The following is an 8,037-nucleotide window of genomic DNA, read 5'->3' as shown; positions in this document are numbered from 1 at the left end:
CATTTCTAGCATGATCTCCTCATTCCTCTTCCAAGGTTCCGAGGAGATCCAATTATGAATAGCTTCTTTCCCAAGATAACTATCCAATTGGGTGAAGAACAAAAGCTTTCTAGTAAAATCAAGAGAAAAGAAAGAAGAAGATAAATGAAAACTAATGGACATTAAATTACACAGAGCTCCCTAACCCAATGAAAGGGGTTTAGTTGTTCATAGCTCAAAAAATGGAAATTAGAATTCTCAAACACATTCTGAAATTCAAGTGCAGTAAATGAAAACCAAAAAAATCGAAAAATGGTGAAAAGTCCCCCCTCTAACTTAAATTCTAAGCTATTTATACACTTTCTTCTATTGATCTTCAAGCCTTGAATTGGGCTTTTGGCCTTGATGGAATTGGGTTGAATATGGCTCCAATTGCTTGCCCCTTGATGTTGAGAAGAGATTTGTATAAATTTTGAATCTGATGCTTCACGTTTGAGTCAAAGTTTGAGGGCTAACGTTGACTCAAACGCCACTTTGAATCAGACCTGCATAAACCAGAAAGCTTACTGTCATTGGCGTTTGACTCAATGTTGGAGGGCCAACATTCAGCTTACCCACGCGTATGCGTGCTTCACGCGTTCAGGCAAAAGGGTCAAAAATTGCTTATCCACGTGTACGCGTGCTTCACGCGTGAGCGTGGATGCAAATATTTCATTTTTCAGCTTTAGGGGACGTTGGCCTCAGCATTGAACCCCCATCGTTCCCTCCAACGTTGGCAATATCATGCGTGCGCATACTCCACGCTAACGCGTAAACTTTCTTTTTTTCTATCCACGCATACGCATGCTTCACGCTTTCGCGTGATATCTGAAATTTTTCTTAGTCACGCGTACGCATCACTGACGCGTACGCGTTGATGAGTGGATAATTTATACGCTTTTTGGCATTGTTTTTAGGTAGTTTTTAGTATATTTTAGTTACTTTTTATTATATTTTTATTATTTTTTAAATAAAAATCACATTTCTTGACTTTACTATGAATTTGTGTGTTTTTCTGTGATTTCAAGTATTTTCTGGCTAAAATTGAGGAACCTGAGCAAAAGTCTGTTTCAGAGGCTGAAAAAGGACTGCAGATGCTGTTGGATTCTTACCTCTCTGCACTCGAACTGGATTTTCTAGAGCTACAGAAGCTCAATTTGCGCTCTCTCAATTGCGTTAGAAAGTAGACATCCTGGGCTTTCCAGCAATATATAATAATCCATACTTTGTCTGAGATTTGATGGCCCAAACTGGCGTTCCAAGTCAGCATAAAAATTCTGGCGTCAAAACGCCAGAACTGGCATAAAAGCTGGAGTTAAATGCCCAACCTGGCACAAAAGCTGGCATTTAACTCCAAGAAAAGTCTCTACATGTGAAAGCTTCAATGCTCAGCCCAAGCACACTCCAAGTGGGCCCGAAAGTGGATTCTGCATCATTTACTCATTTCTGTAAAGCCTAGGCTACTAGTTTTCTATAAATAGGACCTTTTGCTATTGTATTTTTATACATCTTGGAATACTTTTTCATCTTTGGAACTTGTATGTTCGCTTTTGGGGGCTGGACATTCGGCCATGCCTAGACCTTTTGTTCTTATGTATTCTCAACGGTGGAGTTTCTACACCCCATAGATTAAGGTGTGGAGCTTTGCTGTTCCTCATGAATTAATGCAAAGTACTATTGTTTTCTATTCAACTCAAGTCTATTTCTTCTCCAAGATATTCATTCGCACTCATGAACATGATGAATGTCATGATTATGTCACACTCATCACCATTCTCACCTATGAACGCGTGCCTGACAACCACTTCCGTTCTACATGCAAACAAGCTTGAATGTGTATCTCTTGGGTTTCTAATCTCAGATTAGAACCTTCGTGGTATAGGCTAGAACTATTGGCGGCCATTCCTGAGATCCGGAAAGTTTAAACCTTGTCAGTGATATTCCAAGTAAGATCTGGAAAGGGATGACTATGACGAGCTTCAAACTCGCGAGTGTTGGGTGTAGTGACAGATGCAAAAGGATCAATGGATCCTATTCCAACATGATCGAGAACCGACAGCTGATTAGCCGTGCGGTGACAGCGCATTTGGACCATTTTCACTGAGAGGACGGGAGGTAGCCATTCACAATGGTGAAACCCAACATAAAGCTTGCCATGGAAAGGAGTATGAATGATTGGATGAAGACAATAGGCAAGCAGAAGTTTAGGAGGAACAAAGCATCTTCATACGCTTATCTGAAATTCTCACCAATGAATTACATAAGTATCTCTATCTTATTTTATGTTTTATTCATATTTTAATTATCTTAAACTCCATAACCATTTGAATCCGCCTGACTGAGATTTACAAGATGACCATAGCTTGCTTCAAGCCGACAATCTCAGTGGCATCGACCCTTACTCACGTAAGGTTTATTACTTGGACGACCCAGTGCACTTGCTGGTTAGTTGTGCGGAGTTGTGACAAAGATTTGAGATTACAATTGTGCGTAACAAGTTGTTGGCGCCATTGATGATCACAATTTCGTGCACCACGCGTCGATTTCAAAATTTTCAAATAAAAATTATGGGCTGAGTATCGCGAACGTTGGAGGCTAGCGTTTGAGGTGACGTTGGACTTCCAACGTCCGATTTTGACGCGTACTCGTGGATGGTCACCTTTCGCCATTCCACATGTGCGCGTGACGCACGCTTGCGTGCGGATATCAAATTTTGCTTTTTTCACGCGTATGCGTCATTGACGGGTACGCGTCACCCAAAATTCCCTTCATGCGTACTAAGTGCTTTATGAAGGTAATTATGAGATTCTGTGCTTAAAGTTGTCTTTCTAAAGCTTTTACGAAAAACTGCTTTTTCCGTATTATTTTATTATTTTTATTAAAATATTATTTTTAATTAAATATTATTATTTAATATTTTATTATTATTTATTATTTTATCATTAAATTTTCTAAAATTACCTTATCTTTACCTTTAACCTTTAAAATTCATTTTTTACCACCCGTAACTTTTAATATTTCTACTTTAACCACCCTAACTTTCAGAAATTACCAAATAACCCCTTAAACACCAAAAATTTTACTTCCTTGCCCTTTCTAAGATCTAAAAGGTGTTCCTCAATGTTCTTCACCACACTCAAAGTGTTCTTCGTGTTCTTCGTAAATTCTTCAGATTCTTTCTCTGTTTTTACCCGTTTTTAATCTTTTCAGCAACCGATTTTTACCAAAATTCAAAATAAAATTGCAGCCACTAAAGCCCCTTATTTCCTACTTGATTTCAACACAAATTCAACGCCAATTTAAGTCCTAGGGTTCATTTTTCCTGCAGCCATGAAGAACACAAATTCAAAGTTGAATATCATCAAATTTCATCAAATTTTCACCAAAATTTCAACAAGAATCACTTATATGAACAATCAGTTTCAAGCATAACCAAACCATATCATAATCACACAACTCAAACACAATAAATCAAGATTAATTTTACCAAACCCTACCTGGTTTTGCTGCTCCTAATTCGGTTAACTCCTTAGGTGGTCCTTAAGCACTTTTTCCTCCTAAATCACATCAAGAACAACTTTAAATCCAAAAACCCTCAACTAACCAAATTTCTCTCAAAATGTTAGGAAGGGATATCTCACCTTATACTTGTTGAAAATTAACTTTTCTTGGCCCTCAAGTCAAGTTAAGCATGATTCCTAAGGAAGAACATCAAGAAAACACATGTTTAAGCATGTTTCCTTGAAAACCGAATTCGAAGGGGAAAGGAATAGACATCTCACCTTATTTCTAGCCTTGATAAGTTACATGGTTATGTAGAGGAAGAGGAGAGGACCATTTTAGTGAAATCGGAATTTTGATTTGAGTTTTAGTTCAGAAGAAATCAAGCATTGAAGATTAAGTGTTCATGAAAGTTTCTCTCTTTTCTCTCTTGTTATTTTCGGCCAAAGGGAGTAAATGACCAGCCTTGGAGTGTCTTGGGGGTGTAGGGTGAGTTGTGATTGGTTGGCTTGGCGGTGGATTAAAATAATATTAAAATATCTCAGATGTATAACTACTAGAACTATGTGTATTGGAACACTTGTAAAAACATCTCTAAAAATTATTTTCTGATCTACTAGCATAAATGACACTAGTAATATATTTAATATGAGAATAGAACATGTATGATGAGGCCTTAGCATTGCTAAAGTCATCAGAGAGTACTGGTGCTAAGCTACACCAGTAAACTGTGAATCCGGTTAAACCGATTTCCTATTTTTGACTAAAACAGACCAGGTAACCTTATAATATCATTCAAGAAGCTTCTAATACTAATATAATGATAATATTATCCTATTATCTCTCTTCTCTCATGAATCGAGTCCGGTTCGTCAAACTGAGACTATTTACAAAAAATCGAATCAAAACTCCTAACTGATACGGTTCAAAAACTAGGTTCTTCGTGACTGCATTATCAAGCTTGCCTCAAAAGAGGTTCTATCTTAAGGATGACATAATGATAATGAGGATTGAAATGCTTGATGATACAACAGAGGTGTTCCCTTTACTGATCTTCCGGAGAAATCTGTACTTTCAGAAAAGATCTCGCGTACTCAAAAACCGGGGTTATTACAATCTACTGCCACCAAAATGTAATTATTTGAGTATGAGGTTGGGAATGGTCCCATGAAATCAATCCCCCATACATCAAACAGCTCAAGTTCCAGGATGAATTGTTGTGGCATCTCATTTTTCTTGGGCAAATTTCCAGCCCGTTGACATTCATTGCAATTCTTCACTAGCTCTCTTGCATCTTTGAAGATGGTGGTCCAAAAGAACCCACACTGCAACACTTTTGATGCGGTTCTCTCTCCTCCAAAATGGCCACCATAGCAGGACCCATGACAATTCCATAAAACTTCCCTTCCTTCCTCCTCTGAAACACACCTTCTTAGCAATCCATCAGAGCATTTCTTGAATAAGTATGGCTCATCCCAAATGAAGTACTTTGCATCATTGATAAGTTTCCTCTTTTGATGCTTGTTGATCATTGAGGGAAACTCCCCAGTTGCCTTAAAATTAGCAATGTCTGTGAACCAGAGTGCCTTATGAATCAACATTAATTTCTCATCAGGGAAAAATTCATTGGCACTTGATTTGTGGGTGCTACCATTTTCACATGGGATCCGGGACAGATGATCTGCTATTTTGTTCTCCACTCCCTTCTTGTCTTTAATCTCTATGTTGAATTTATGCAATAGCGAAATTCACCTTATCAGTCTTGGTTTTGACTCTTGTTTTTCAAGTAAATATTTTAGTGCTTCATGATCAGTGAAAACAATAACTTTAGATCCAATGAGATACGATCTAAACTTATCAAATACAAACACTATTGCCAATAGTTCCTTCTCAGTAGTGGTATAATTCCTTTGAGTTTCATTCAAAACCATGCTAGCATAATATATAACATGCACTAAATTGCCTTTCCTCTGTCCAAGCACTGCCCCAACAGCAAGGTCTGATGCATTACACATCAGTTCAAAAGGAAAATTTCAATCTGGCGGGGCAATGATAGGTGCTGAGGAAAGCTCTCTTTTCAGTGTTTCAAATGCTAGTGTGCACTTTTGATCAAATACAAAAGGTGTATCAGAGACTAATAGTTTACTCAAAGGTTTTGCCATTTTGGAAAAATCTCTGATAAACCTTCTGTAGAAACCAGCATGGCCTAAAAAACTCCTATTTGCCTTGACATTACTAGGTGGAGGTAATTTCTCAATTAATTCTACCTTAGCTTTGTCTACTTCTATGCCTTTTTCAGAAATTTTATGGCCAAGGACAATCCCCTATGTTACCATAAAATGACATTTCTCCAAGTTCAGAACTAGGTTTGTCTCTTGGCACCTTTTTAACACTAAAGTAAGATGATTAAGGCAATTAGGAAAGGAATTTCCAAAAACCGAGAAATCATCCATGAAGACTTCAATGAAATTTTCAATCATGTCTGAGAAAATAGACAACATGCATCTTTGGAAAGTTGCAGGGGCATTGCACAATCCAAAAGGCATGCGCCTGTAAGCAAAAACTCCATATAGACAAGTGAATGATGACTTTTCTTGATCTCTTGGATCAACCACTATTTGATTATAACCCGAATATCCATCAAGAAAGCAATAATATGCATGTCCTGCCAATCTTTCCAGCATCTGGTCCATAAAGGGAAGTGGAAAATGATCTTTTCTAGTTGCCTCATTGAGTTTTCTATAGTCAATGCATATCATCCAGCCTGTTACCGTTCTTGTGGGTATGAGTTCGTTCTTTTCATTGGGTACAACTTTGATTCCTCCTTTCTTTGGAACCACATGGATAGGACTCACCCATGGGCTATCGGAAATTGGATATATGACTCCTGCTTGCCATAGCTTCATCACTTCTTTTTGGACCACTTCTTTCATGACAGGATTCAATCTTCTTTGGGCTTGAATGGATGCTTTTGAGTCATCTTCCAGCAAGATCTTATGCATACATATGGATGAGTTATCCCTTTTAAGTCAGCAAGGGTCCATCCAATGACATCTTGGTGCTTTTGCAGCACCTTGATTAATTCCTCTTCCTGTTCTTGACTGAGGGAAGAATTGATGATCACTAGGTAACTTCCATCCCTTCCCAAGTATGCATACTTAAGAGTAGGAGGGAGTGCTTTCAGCTCCAGTTTGGGTGCTTCTTTCTCCATTTTCTTCTCCTCTAATGTGCTTGGAATAAGCATTTCAACTGAGTTGACCTCAGCAACCTCATCATTTAATATGGAGTCACCCTCTATCAATTCTCCAAGTGCTTCTTGATTTAGGAAAATTGTTGTGTCGGTATAGAATTTCCTCAATTGAAATCTCGTTGAAAGTATAGTTCTACACCAACAAACAATCCTCCCGATCAAAAATTTATGATATGGGTTTTGTGTCACAAATAACGAACCCCAATGAAAATTTACCAGAGTATTTGGACTCTGGGTCGTCTCCCTAGGAACCAATGGAGTGCATGCGTATTGGCTATGATGGGGTAAAAAGGGGGGTTTTGTTTATAAGATGGCAAGGAAGTAGACTGAGTGAGTAAGTAAAGAAAACAAAATAAAGAACTCTCGGCTAAGACTTGGGTACTTGAGATCACCATCCTAGTTAACAAACCAATTATTGACAATTATGAGAGGCCAACCCATTAAGTTTACTTCTCGAAGCCTTAAGTACGTAACATTTACTCCTAGACTTGAAGTATGTCAAACAGGCTTGATCACATCCACCCATAAGTCCTAACCTACCTACCAATTGGCTTAGTAGTAGGTTAGCGTCAATGGGCTTCAAATTGATCACACAGGATTCTCAAATTACCAAATCCATTATATCCAAAAATTCAAGACCACTCAAGTCCCTTGGCTTAGGCCAAGAGTTGATAAAACTACTCAAGAACTAAAGAGAGCATTTCATCAAACACTTAGAATACAATGAAAATCAACATCATAAATTGCACGATGCCAAAATCTACCACTATCAATTGCAAGAAAAGTGAGATCACAACTCAATTCATCAATTAAAGAAACATCAACATCAAAATTGCATTAAATGTAAACAAATCCAACATGAGTCATCATCACAAAAGAGAGCAAAATGGAAAATTAACATAAAAACAAAGAGAATCAAGATGTAGAAAGAAGAAATTATTGAAGAAACAAGATGAGATCAAGTAATTAAACATGAAATTAAAGTAATCTAACCTAATCCTAACCTAATTCTAGAGAGAAGAGGGAGCTTCTCTCTCTAGAAAACTAACTAAAGGCTCATGTTGGATAAACTAATTGCTCCCCCCTTGCTTGGACTTCAATTCTGCATGAAATACACTTAGAAACAAGTTGGATTTGGGCCTGGGTAGCTCAGAAATCGCCCCCAGCATTTTGCCTTCAAGTAGGCCACGTGAGAGTATCGGCGCGTGTGCGCCTGTTATGCGTGCGCGTCGCTGGCAAATTCTCAACTCGCGTGGACGCGGCATGTA

This window comes from Arachis hypogaea, chromosome 17 (assembly GCF_003086295.3).
Source record: "Arachis hypogaea cultivar Tifrunner chromosome 17, arahy.Tifrunner.gnm2.J5K5, whole genome shotgun sequence".
NCBI lineage: Eukaryota > Viridiplantae > Streptophyta > Magnoliopsida > Fabales > Fabaceae > Arachis > Arachis hypogaea.
Note: the sequence above shows the minus strand (reverse complement) of the source record.